At 33.4% G+C, this 13,914-nt stretch overlaps 1 long non-coding RNA gene across 1 annotated transcript; it reads right to left on the bottom strand.

Annotated features, from left to right (window-relative positions):
- Nucleotides 1-6,717: 6,717 nt before the first annotated feature.
- LOC136230056 (uncharacterized) lies at nt 6,718-10,793 on the bottom strand. The gene is made up of 5 exons (XR_010689256.1): nt 10,511-10,793; nt 10,231-10,414; nt 8,639-8,787; nt 7,445-7,487; nt 6,718-7,336 (listed from the first exon to the last, which is right to left on the bottom strand). It is a non-coding gene; the product is annotated as an uncharacterized lncRNA (long non-coding RNA).
- Nucleotides 10,794-13,914: the final 3,121 nt, after the last annotated feature.

Genomic DNA, 13,914 nt, shown 5'->3' with positions numbered 1-13,914 from the left:
ATAGTATTGTCTAGCAAGAATATAGTGTACAAGTACCAAGAAATAAGCATCTAGGATACGTAAAACTTCCTCCCTAATAAGATATATATGCAGAGATTATATTAGCACATCCTTCTACATCACCACAATAACAACAAGAGAGAAAAATCTTAATTGAAACTCTTGAAACAGTTAGAGGTATAAATTATAGATAAAATAAACAATGAATCATTATATGTAATACAATGATGTGATTAAATAAAGGGTAAATTCTAAAAAAAAAAACTCATGTGGTTTCATGGATTTCAAAAAAAAAACCATGTGGTTTGTTTTTACAAAAAAAGGAGCGTGTTATACGCCGTTACCCGAAAAACAGAAAATGGCTTAGCAGTGTTAAAATGGATGACGTGGCAAGGGGTAAAATGGTCCGAAAAAAAATAAAAAATAAAAAGAAAATTAAAATATATAAAAAACCCCACAATTTTCTTCTTCTTCTTCTTCTTCTCTTCTTCAAATAGATTAAAATAGATTCTTCTTCTTCTTCTTCTTCTTCTTCTTCTTCTTCTTCTTCTTCTTCTTCTTCTTCTTCTTCTTCTTCTTCCTCTCTCTCTCTCTTCTCTTCTTCTTCTTCTTCTCCTTCTCCTTCTTCTTCTTCTTCTTTTCTTCTTCTTTTTTTTTCTTCTTTTTTTAATTTCCAGAATTCTAGAAAATTTTCAGAATAACGTCTGAAATCTAGACGTTCATCATGTCTGGATTTTCCAAAAGTAACGTCCGTAAAATCCAGACGTGATGAACGTCTGGATTTCAGACGTTCTGAAATTTCCAGATAGAATTCTGGAAATTTCCGAATTTAAATAAAAAATTAGAAGAGGAGAGGAGGAAGAAGAAGAGAAGAGAGAGAGGAAGAAGAAGAAGAAGAAAGAAAAATAAAAAAACAAAAAAACTTGGTTTTTCCAAATTTACCCCTTACCACATCATCCAAACTAACGGTGTTAAGCTATTTTCCGCTTTTCGGGTAACTGTTGGGGTTTAGTGTCCTATAGACAATTATTTCAGGATATAAACCTAATGTAAATGAATTGTTCTTTATGTCATTTGTTTTAATAAGATATGGTTTCATAACTGTATAAAGGCAACCTCTTTTAAAGAACTAAATAAGTCTAATAAAAGGAAATCCCTAAGTTTATTTAAAGTGATTATAAAGTGTTCATACAAGCATAAAGTGAGACGAAACATTATAATAAACTAATAAACTTAAAAACACCCCAAGTCAAGTGATATGTTTTGAATAGGAATTGACATAACACTGTTGAGACTTGCATGTAACAATGTTTTCTGTCGAGACAGAGAGCTAATCTCACCAGCTTCAGATATGCAGATATCTGGACAGTTATATGGATCCAATGAAAGGGGTTCATTAGGATTGGGGGCCCGACTTGTGATAATAGGATGGGTAGATTTATCCTTATCACCTGTTCATCTCATTGGTATTAATAAGTATAAGTAATCCTAAGACTTAAAGGAATGTTAATTAGTGATTCTGGATTATGGAATGTGATGCTTTGATCCTGTTGTAACACGATCCATAACAGGGATGACTCTGGGGTAGACCTCGGCATGGGCCGGGCTCGGGCCGGGCCTGTTGGGCTTGTGATCAAATCTGATAAGCCCAAGCCCACACTAATATAGTCGGGCTTGGGCTCGGGCGGGCTCGGGCCTAAAAAAGGAATCCCAAGCCCATATCTAAATTTAAAAAAATCAATTAAAATAAAATACTAACTTTTTTTAATAAAAAATAATAAACATAATAGTTAATGAGTCTTAGAAAACTAATCGTAAATTGTAAATACTGATTACTTATTTAATTATCTATAAATTTCTATATGTAGGGTTTTTATGGACTCATTTAATTTATATAATTAAATTTATAAATACATATATATATATCTATATATATATAACGGGCCGGGCCGGGCCGGGCCAGGCCTACCGGGTATTTACATAGTCCAGGCCCGCCCATTTACTAGGTGGGTTTAATCGGGTTGGGCCTGACACTAATTTTATGTGTCCAGGCCCGGCTAAATGGGCCTGGGCTCGGGCCGGCCGGCCGGGCTCATCCGCCCATGGCGAGGTCTACTCTGGGGTGTGTACGGAAGACGTTGGGTATCACAGGAAGTAATTGCAGGATAGTTAAACATTGGATTGAGCATTTGTCACTCCTGATAAATGGGAGATACGTCCAAGGATCGCTTGTGGAAGTCAATCCTTGCAAGGTGATAGCTTAAGACTTGAAATGCAGATTTCACTTAACCTATCTAATTGGAGTTAACTCAGCCTGCACAAGTAAAACGAACGTCTCGCTATATGTGACTTGACATTATCTATAGTCATAAGATTTTGTTCAAGGATGTAGTTGATGAATGATCGAATTATACTGTAACTAATACAGAAAGGTCAATGACAGAACCAACCTGTCTTCTTATATCTCTAGGGGAATGTTTCGGATCTGCCAATCACAGTTCGCGTACCCATTCCGTTATACAAAGATTGAATATAATTTTACGAAATTAATTTAATAGTTGTATACGGCTAGAAGCAATAAGAACCTAATGGGTCACACATAAGGCCCAGTAACAAGGGGGCGATTTATGTGTTATAACACATAAAGGAATTAATTTATGTTTAAACAATTATAATTAGATTATGATTATGAATTAAATTAATTATAGGATAAATAAGTTAGGAGGTTTAATGAGATTATCCTATTAATAAGGTATTATTATCTTTATATTTAGATATAATTATAGATAATAACAATAAGAGTTTTATTCCGAATTAAATTCTTATTCAGTAACCTAATTCTATCTGACTAGGGTTTAGATGGAAGAGGCTATATAAACCCCCTTTAGCTGAGAATTTCGGCCAACTCAAGCAACCCGGGAGAGAGAAAAAATCGACCCCTACCGTACTGGATCAATTCTTCACCGCTTGCTTCCGATCAATTGATTTTTCATCTCTTTCCTTTACTCCTTGATCTTGTGTTAATTAATTAGAGGCAATCTACTTTGATTGCTATTATACAGTTGAATTCTAACTTCATTTGAATTGTGTTTTGTTTTGTGCTCGTGAACTCGGAGTAAGAGTTGAGGGCACTTCGATTGCAACGGTAGATAGTTCATCAAAAGGTTTTTCTTTCTATCACTCTTTATATGAAATAACGATTAACGGATCTTGGTTAAAGGAAATAGGTTAAAAAATTTATATTTCCGCTGCCAAACGTTTGCCTATTTCCCTTCAGTAACGGCGAATAACACGCTCCTTTTTTTTTGTAAAAACAAACCACATGGATTTTTTTTTAAATCCATGAAACCACAGGTTTTTTTTTTTGGAATTTACCCTTAAATAAATAAGCATTCATTTGACAACATTTAAGTGAGATTCATTTTAAAATAAATAAAAAGATGTTAACAAAAATCCAAAAAATAATTCATCCACATCCTACTACAAGAAAAACCATTTTTTATCGGGAAATTATTTGCCACAAATTTGCCACTAATGTATTTTGTGGTGGATATTATTTTTGACACTAAGAACGCGACACTAAAGCCTTTGGTGGCTAACCAAATTGATTGCCACAATTCCATATTATATAGTGAGGAATAAAATAACGCCACAAATGATTATCTACAGTGGAAAAAATCATAGCGCCACTACACAAGTTATATTGTTGCAAAAAATATCGCCACAAATATAGAAGTATTGTGGCAGAATATCACGCCACAAAAGTATGTATTTTGTGACGCAAATGGATGCTACAAAAACATGTATTTTGTGGCGCAAATGGTCGCCACAAAAGCATATATTTTGTGGCGTATCATAATACCACAAAAATATATATATTTGTGACCGAAAATGATGTCATAGTAGAAAACCTTTTGGACGAACAATTATGCCACATTAGAGTACCTTCTGTAGCAATATTTATTCCACCACTTACCATAAGGCTTTGGTAGCACAAACTTTATCATTATAATATTTTATTATTACAAATTTTCTATATATAAAAACAAATATTTAATAGTTAAAAATTACTATAAAATGCATGTATTTTATAGAAAATATTTAATTTAGTGAAAAATTATAAATTTAAGTAGTTATTTCTATAGAAATCAATCTATCAAATTAAATATAACTTTAGAAAAATACTTAACCATAACATTATAAGTTATATCCATTACAAACAAGCAACATAATGAGAAACTTTATCGTTCAACAAGTCCAAAATGTTGAGATACTAACTGAACAACATTCCCACTATACATTTCAATATTCACAATCCAGCTAGCCAATTGATCTCATTCACTTTGCTTCCGGGCATATATAGATATTCGATATCCAGCATCTGCAGCTAGAAAGATCAATACAACACATAAGCAATCTTGGACAAGCTCACCATAGACAAACGTGATAAAGAGAATCCTCAATAAGATATGCACTCATGCACATGGAAAATACTCTACCAAGATAACGTGCCAATTTACAAAGATAAATCGATTCATTTACAAGAGTTATTCCATAGTTTTTAAAGTTTGAGGGCTTTAAGCAATTTCAGTGAGCTAACTGGTTATTTTCAAAGTTAGAAGAGTTTTTTAGATTTTTCTAGACAAATTTAGAGGCTATGATGTAGTAGGACACAATAATACATAAGACTTGAGTGGAGAACGCAGATCAATGGAAACTTGAGCAACTCCTTCTACATTCTTATGTAGGCAAGTTACAAACTATAAACAAAAAATGGATGGATGGATTTAGAGAAAAATTAACGATGGAACTCATCAATTGCTAAATAGAGAGTAGGTCTTGAGGTCTTACAATGCTAAATATATGCTTAAATGTTGTTGAAGATGGCATCAAATGTAGTTTGTGGTGGAGGCTGCAAGTAAAAGTATTAAATTAGATATTAGTAAGTAAATAAACATATCAGAAAAAGAAAAAGAACTAACATGATTGTTGTATAAAAATACTCTAGAAGTATATACTTTATATCAACATATAGATTATTAAATTCTATTCCATATGGGTTACGAGAATTCACATGTCATTTTGAAATTTAAAAATACTCTATAAGTATATACTTCTTGAAAATAAATTATAAATGGTAAATGTTAGACTTTTAAGGTATATTAAAAAACAGAGAATCATATCCAATCTAAACATTATAAGAAAATGATAAATAAATGGTCAATTTGGCACTTCAAATTAGCTCATAAAGTCAATTTATTGCAAAATAAACTTTAGATATATACATTTAGACCTTCAACTTGTTATTTAGCTCAAATTGATCCAAAATGGAATGTATTAGCATTAGAAATTTACAATTGTCAATCATGCAAGAATTATACCACCTCTGAACTAATTTTGCCAAATATCACAAATAGTAGTGAAATTGATAGTCAAAGTTCATTTTAGATAAATTGAACCTTTTGGACTAAAATAAAATGATAAAATTCACTATGTATCCTCAAAACCAAACATAAAATTCAGACTCACTGATATAAAATTATATAACTTTAGTATTAAATGTGAACATATCAACACAGATAAATGTCAAAATAGTAACTTCAAAAAATAGAATTGGTGATAAATTTTAGTACATTTATCACAACAAAAGCAATACAAAAATTGAATCTAATACCATTCTAAATCGATCCTATTCTATAAGAATCGAACTCCTAATATATAATAACCAACATCACATAGTCATGTGCTCCAAAAGAAAAGAGTTGAAAACATTTCCTTTTGGAAAATATCAATAGTATGGGAATATAGAAGAATCACGAAAATGTTTAAGTTTACACATTCAAAATATAGATAACCATTCATCAACCTTAAAACCCAATCAATAAGGTTACCACATTGCAATTTATCCGAGAACATGTTATTCGTTTGGGCAACGTTTTTATCATTTCATCATTCCTCTTTTGACCTTTCTTTATTTCCTAAACAATAATATAAAATATAGAACATCATCATCTTTCACTAATACAAAAATGGCATTTAGCCACGATTGTTTATCGTTATTAGCTACGGTTTCTCGACCGATACTAATAATGGATGACGTTAATGCTTGGTGTTAGTCGAAAAACCGACGCAAAAGGGGGTCATTGGAGTCAGTTGTTAGACACTAGTACAGAAATGGCCTATGGCCACGGTCGTTTACCGTCATTAACCACGGTTTTACGACCGTGGCCAAAGGAAGCGTGGCAAATGCTTGGCATCTTTAGCCACGGTTGTTCGACCGTGGCCAAAGGAGCATTAGAGTCGGTTTTTACAAATAACTGACTCTAATACCTTGCGTTTTTGCCACAGTTGTTACAAATAACCGTGGCTAAAAAGGTCTTTAGCCACGGTTGTTTGTAACAACCGACTCTAATGCTTTGACCATTAGAGTCGGATGTTAAAACAACCGACTCTAATGCTCTGATCATTAGAGTTGGGTGTTCTAACAATCGTGGTTGATGTCAATTACATTAGAGTCGGTTGTTATGAACAACTGACCATAATGTTATTATTTTTAGCAATTTTACATCAGCAGGTTCAAATTGAACTTGCTCTATTTTTTTCTACTGTAGTTAACGGTAAACGAGATTTGCTACCCTCATTCGTTTACCGTAATCGAGATTGATCCCGTTGTATTACTAAAATTAAATGCAAAATCAATAAAAATGTACACAAATATAGGATAATTAATTAACCTGCTATATATATATACAAGCTTTGATCCAATATTCACAAATTCATAGTATTTTAAAGTATTTAACCAACTGTATATTGCTGAAATTAATTGTCGAACACAAAAAAAACTAACATATACTCATTACTACTCTATCATACTCGTACAACAAGATGAAACGTAACGTTAGTGTTGAACTCTTGCCATCTTCTCTGCTGTCAGTGTTGTTCTTCATATTATTAATTATTATTATTTCCATGTAGAGGACTGTGAGTCAGATGCAGATTGATTGCTTGCCGAGACAGCTTGCTGATACAAATAATTATAAATCTGCTAAATGTATCAGTTGTTCAACCAACCATGGCTATAGCAATTCCGATCACGTGGACAAAAATGTAGGTTTGAGGGAGTCTGAGGCAATTCATGTCATCAAACAACTTCAAGAAAAGATTATAACCTTAGAAATGAAGAACTCTTCTATCCACCAAAATATGGATAGCATTGCCGAGCTAGGAACAGAGCAAAGTATATGTGCAAGGGAGAAGTTTGAAGAGCTGCATGAAGAGATACAAAATGCAAGGGTATAGGCTATGGCTGCTCGTGAACAGCTTGCTTCTAAGGAATCTGTGACAGAATACAGTTATCATTTTTATTGTATTTATATCATATATAATTATATAATCATGATGCGATAACTCATTTTAATACCCTAATTTCGATATCAAACCTTACCAATTGTTTAGTGCTAAACAATCCATACAATGCCTTATTGTCACTGCAAGCGCAAAAGCAGAGTAAGGCAAACCAGACCAAAATGAAGAAACCAAAAGCAGAACAGTCTGAAGAAGTATTTAAAATAGACCAGTGCACAATATTTATTGCAAAATAAAAAAAGGGCGGCCCGGTTGCACTACGCGTCCCCGCTGAGCGAGGGTCCGGGGAGGGGTCCCACCACAAGGGTGTACTGGGGGCAAGCCTTCCCCTGCCAATTTTTATTTGGTAAGAGGCCGCTCCTAAGACTCGAACCCGTGACCTCTTGGTCACACGACAACAACGTTTACCGTTGTGCCAAGGCTCGCCCTCTATAAGTGCACAATATTTGTTGCAAAATAAGCTGGTCATAATCAATTATAATAATCAATAAAACACAACCAAATATCGACCAAATTCTTCCATTATGTTAAAACAAAACAGTATTCACCGTGCCAATCTCCATTACCAAAATCATATTCACGAACATCCCATAACATAATATGTCTAATCTATCTACTAGAGCTTTAGCCATCATATGAAAACTAAGTAGAATCTGGAAATATGAGCATAAAAACTTAAACAGAACAATTATATTTTCAGGAAAGAAATTAACCAAGCAACCTACCCTTTTTCCATCAGGGAAACAACACCAAAAGACCACTTATAGAGGAGATATATGAATACCAACTTCATGGTATGCTTTCAGAAGTTTCCATCTATGTCTTCTCTAATAATTAATAACTTTAGCCTTAAGATAATATAAGTTTTACCATTTGACAGATTCTTTTCACAAATGAACAAAATTCATCTTATCATATTGATTATTGTACTCATGAGGTAACTTCCACATTGGACAGTTAGAAAATCCAAGCGGACTCTTACATTATGAAAATAATAAGTTAAAAATACACAAGACCATAAAAAACAACAGAGATTAATAGGCATGACCATAAAAAACATAAGACTATACTCGATTCTTTCCTTCAACAAGCTATTCTCAACCAAAAATGTTATCAAAACTATTCAACAAGCTATTCCCATTCTCAAATCTCAACCGGTCAACCATTACATTAAAAATTGCATAGAAAATGAGCGAGCAGCCAAGAGAAAACAGAATGCTTAACATGAAATCCCTAAAATTAGAATTAAAAACACAAAAAAAAAATAACTAACCTCCATTAGATCTATGATTTGTCAGCGCACCTACTATCAAGTTCCAATCGAGAGAGAGAGAGAGAGAGAGAGGGTGAGATTATCGTGACTTGATATAGATGGGTTGCTGTCTGTCTTCTTCCAGATAAAAATTATTGCAGTTAGGTAACCTGATATACATCCAGTTCTGAAATTATGTCCCTCCCATTATTTATAACAAACATGTCATGTCATTTTGGTTAAGAAGGATTCTTATATGATCAATACCAACTGCAACTTCCTTACTAAGAAAAAATAATCAAAGGCTTTTGTGTGGATCAACAAGTTCACAACGATAAATCATTGAGTTTTTTTCCAATTAAAACATCACACAATTAGTAGCCCCATGCTATAAGGGATATATCATAATCAATTTACACAGCTTAGGGAAAACAGTTACACCTTTTCAACAAAAAAATTGATAAAAATCATGCAAGTTACGTTGTTGTTGTTGTTAGGGGTGGTTGGCGTTGGAAGTTTGTTATAAATGTGACTGGGAAAATTCAGGAAGACGTATAAGGAAATAGATCTTAATGGTTTGAGGGGATGTCATAGTATATGTGTGCAACTTTAACACATGCTTCCATCTCTTTTAGTAAAAGGATGGAAGCCGGAGACCAAGTCACTGGGACTGATATTATTAAAGTAAGAGAGTGAGCCTAAAACCACATCAGTTAAAGCTCAGAAGCAACATCAGTTATGAACCTGAAAGCTTCATGTAAAAGCAGAAAGAAGGTAATAAATGAATGTGACGCTACAAGAGGGAGATGGGTATATGATGAAAGCTATCCTATACACACAAATAGTTCATGCCCTTTCATAGATGAAGGGTTTGATTGCATAAGGAATGGAATATTGGATAAAGATTAGATGAAGTGGAGATGGCAACCTCAAGATTGTGACATTCCAAGGTATTAAATTCTCCTTTTTAAAGACAGAAATCTTCTCTCTTTGTTTGGAATAATTAATGTGCTCTTTAGTTCTACATTTTAAGGAAATAAAGAAGTGCAAATTAGAATCTCTCTACCTCTCTCTCTGGCTTCTCAAAAATTAATTAGGTTCGGTTACTTAACATCCATCTCCAAACATCATCTTTCTTCGTAAATACACCATTCCAAACAAACTAGACATTGACTCTCCTTCCCAATTCTAAGAGACTCTTATCTTCGTATAAAAAAAAGACTTACTTTGGAATCATGTAGTTCTAAAATACTTAAGTTAGCCTATACCCATAGGTTGCTTCCATGATATATCCTAATCCTATTATACATGGTTAGCTTCTCGCAAAGTCGCAGACGTTAATTGTCTTGTATTAAGGCAAAGAATAAATTTGGTGCGATTAACTTAAGATATGAGAAACACAACTCAAATCTAGCAACTTCAAAGCAAAATAGCTTGTTAAGCATTCTAGGAAAAATAGGGATCATCCAATCGCCTTAACTATATAGTCATATAATGAATTACAAAGAATGAACCTTCTTAAACAAGCATGCTTAATTTTTCTACTAATTTAAATTTAGGCATGAATATCGAAAGCAATGAGTGTTATTGAGAGAGAGTTTTATAGAACATACTAGCAACTGGCGGAACTCCTCTTCCGCAATCTTGTGTTCCTCGGCTCTAACTTTAGCAGCCTCAGCTTTCAATTTCTTGCGCTCCTCAGTAGCAAGCCTCAGAGCCTTTTTTTTTAGCAGCATCTTTCCTCTGTTTCTCAAGGCCCATCATCTCCAGTTCCTTAATGTACTCCTCGCGCACCGCCTTCATTTTTTTCGTAAGAAATCAAATAAGTGTACCAGTGGATGCTGAGAGATAAGCATAAGAAATCAAAATCCCAGCAATAGAAATCTAACCTACCTCCGAAATAGAAAACGAAATCCAAATAGTGAAAGACGAACTCGAATTCGAACTCCAAGGAACATCAAGATGAACTCGAATCCACCAAACACGCACTCGAACTGATCTAACTTTAACCTAGAACACCAACAGGCACTGGAACTCCAACCAGCATGAATGAGTACAGAGGATACAGTTTTAGGGCAAGAAGAAGAAGAAAGAATCAGAGAGAGAGGATCGCGCAAGAAGAAGTGTGGAAATACAGTAAAGTTTTTCTAAGGGACTTTAGAGTCGGTTTCATTAGCATCGGTTACAAGGATAACCGACCCCATGACCATTCACTAGCATCGGTTTACAATAAACCGGCCTTATTATTTGGGTCATTGGTGTCGGTTTTTTTATAAAAACCGACACCAATAACCCTCAGAAACGCGCACTCTTTTAAAATATGATATTTAGAGTCGGTTATTTCAGATAACCGACTCTAATAAGACCTTATTAGAGTCGGTTATTTCAAATAACCGACTCTAATAACTTTTAGCTACGGTTCTTATAGACAACCGTAGCTATTAACCATTTCTGTACTAGTGAGAACAACCGACTCCAATGCCTTTCTTTTCGAAGTCATTTACGTCGACGCTAAAAGGGGTCATTGGGGTTGGTTACTAGCAACAACCGTCCCTAATGCTTTTATTTTTTGCTAGAAAATAAAAATAATAAAAAATCATGTTTTTATTATTTTCCAGAAAACAAAAAACCATCTCTTCTAATTATTTTCCTTCTCTTAAATCTGAATTGGTCTCGAGATGGTTAGAATAATAAAAATTATAAAAAAGTTATCCATTCCATATTACACATGTACACATATACTTCAAATAAAATGACCTATTTGTAAATCAAGCAAGCATATACAATGGAATGAAGCAAAAAGAAAGAAAAGAAAGTATAACTACACTAATTTTAAGCACATGATAAGTAAATAAATGAAGATATGTAAATAGAGTTAGTAAATGTGATATGATTAAAACACCCACTACATAATAATTCCAATAAAAAGAATAGTCAAAATATATAAACAGGCCACACAAATCCTAAAAGATAATGATGGTTTAGCGAAGTGTATGAAAATGAGGAAGGAGGCTCGAACAAAAAACTAAAAAAAGCCACTTCAAATTAATTACTTCCTATACACATATATACATTTTTCATTTTCATTTTTGCCCATTCTAGAAAGCTTATTGCCAGAATATAGAACCACCACTGTCTTCCTCCATTATGAGGTGGTCACCGAGAACCTCCACTCACTATCAATGGGCAGAACTTCGATATTTCTTAAATGTAAAACAAAAAAAAATAGATTAGAGACGGGAATCAAGCAAAAAAAACTGAAAAAAGGCAACAAAGAGGAGATAATCTATATTACTCGAAGTGAAACAGAAAGAGTAGATGTCGATGAAATGATCGGCATAAATGGAAGGGAGCCTCGAGACAGACATGTGGTGCCGCCACAAGAGTCAACTGCTTGGTATTTAGATCGAGAAGGAACCTAGGAGGACTAGTGGTCGGCCGATGAAGGTTGAGAGATGGGAGAGTTTCCATTTTGCCATAGTAATATACAACAAAAGTAAGAGATGGAAGCGTTGGGTGGAGATGCAAATGGTTAGGTTTAATACCCTAATCTGGAAAAGGAAGGATTTATATCCTTGTTAAATTCGAAAATGGATCAAATCCATTGGATCTAATGTTGATCAAAGTTGATTAATGGTTCTGATTGATTTATATCAGGTCTTTAGGGTTAGTTATGTAAATAACCGACTCTAAAGATGGTCATTGACGTTGGTTATATGAGCAACCGATGCCAATGACACTAATTGGCATCAGTTATTTACTACCTGGCCCTAATTATTGGGGTTATTGGGGTCGATTATTTGAAACAACCGACGCTTATGACCCCTGAAAAAAACACGCATTCTAAAATCATAACATTTAGAGACGGTTAAATTCAATAACCGACGCTAATAAGGCATTATCGGAGTCGGTTGTTCAACCGATTCCATTGACCTTTAGCTATGGTTAATAATTACAACCATCGATAATAAGACGTATCTAAAGGCCATTTCTATACTAGCGTTTGTTTTAAACGCATGCATAATAAAATCGGCAAAAGAAAAAAAAACTTCTACATTTCATTATCTTTTTTGTTCCCAATGAATCATCAATTTGTTTTAATCCTAGTTCAGTGAACCCTGCTCTATTCTTTTCAATAGTAGCCGGTTGAATCACTTCAACATTATAACCATATAATTGTCCAACATCTTCATCATCTTTATCTTCCAATGCTTCGTTTACATGTTGGCTACAAAAATAATTTTCTTTTTTCGGGCTCTTTTCAGCTCTCGTTGTTATTGATGCAAACTTTGCAAGGTAACATACTTGCTCTTATCCTTAACAGCTTGTCTTAGACTTTGATGAAGAACATGATTTGCTACAATACAATATACATTAATCATTTGTGCTATTAGTGGTTTATACCAGTAATGCATTTATTGGTTTAAACTAGTATTGCATTAATGGTATAAGTGATAAAATGAGCAACATTTTAACTGATCCTGAGAAAGAAATTGGTTTCTAAATTCACTTTTTCTTCTTTTAGTTTCTCGGCCAAATTTTTTTTCCGAATTTATACTAGTAATTCAATTACTAGTTTATACTAGTAATTCAATTACTAGTTTTGACTAGTAAATGCATTGCTAATTTATATCAATAATTGTATTACTAGTATAAACCAGTAATAATTTACTAGTTTATACACAATTAACAGTTTTGACCAATAAATACATTACTACTTTATATCAGTAAATGCAATCTTGGTATAAACTAATCATAGTTTACTAGTTTATACCAATATTGTAATTGCTAGTTTACACTAGTAATTATTAGTTTTGACCAATAAATGCATTACTGATTTATATCAATAAGTGCAATATTAACCAATAATACTTTACTGGTTTATACCACTATTGCAATTACTGGTTTATACTAGTAATTCAATTACTAGTTTTGACTAGTAAATGCACTATTGGTTTATGCCACTATTGTAATTGCTAGTTTACATCGGTGTTTATTATTTGAGATGATACTTGTGTTCGTTATGGCCCTTTGTTGAACAAAAACAAATGGCTGTTTTTGCACGGTTGGTTGATTTTCATCAAATTCACTGTCAACAAAAAATGCAAGAGTTTCTTCATCATCAAAGTTTGACATATAGTCAATAACATCGTCATCGTCAGATAACCTTTTGAAGACACCATTTTTATTTTTTCAAACAAAAATGCCACCTATCTTTTCATATCCAAGTTCAATATTTATAATCGATAATAATTCTGTATAAAACATCTGGTCATAATCAACAAGTGAACTTGTTT

Source organism: Euphorbia lathyris, chromosome 1, assembly GCF_963576675.1.
Source record: "Euphorbia lathyris chromosome 1, ddEupLath1.1, whole genome shotgun sequence".
NCBI lineage: Eukaryota > Viridiplantae > Streptophyta > Magnoliopsida > Malpighiales > Euphorbiaceae > Euphorbia > Euphorbia lathyris.
This window is presented reverse-complemented; position numbering and strand designations above follow the sequence as displayed.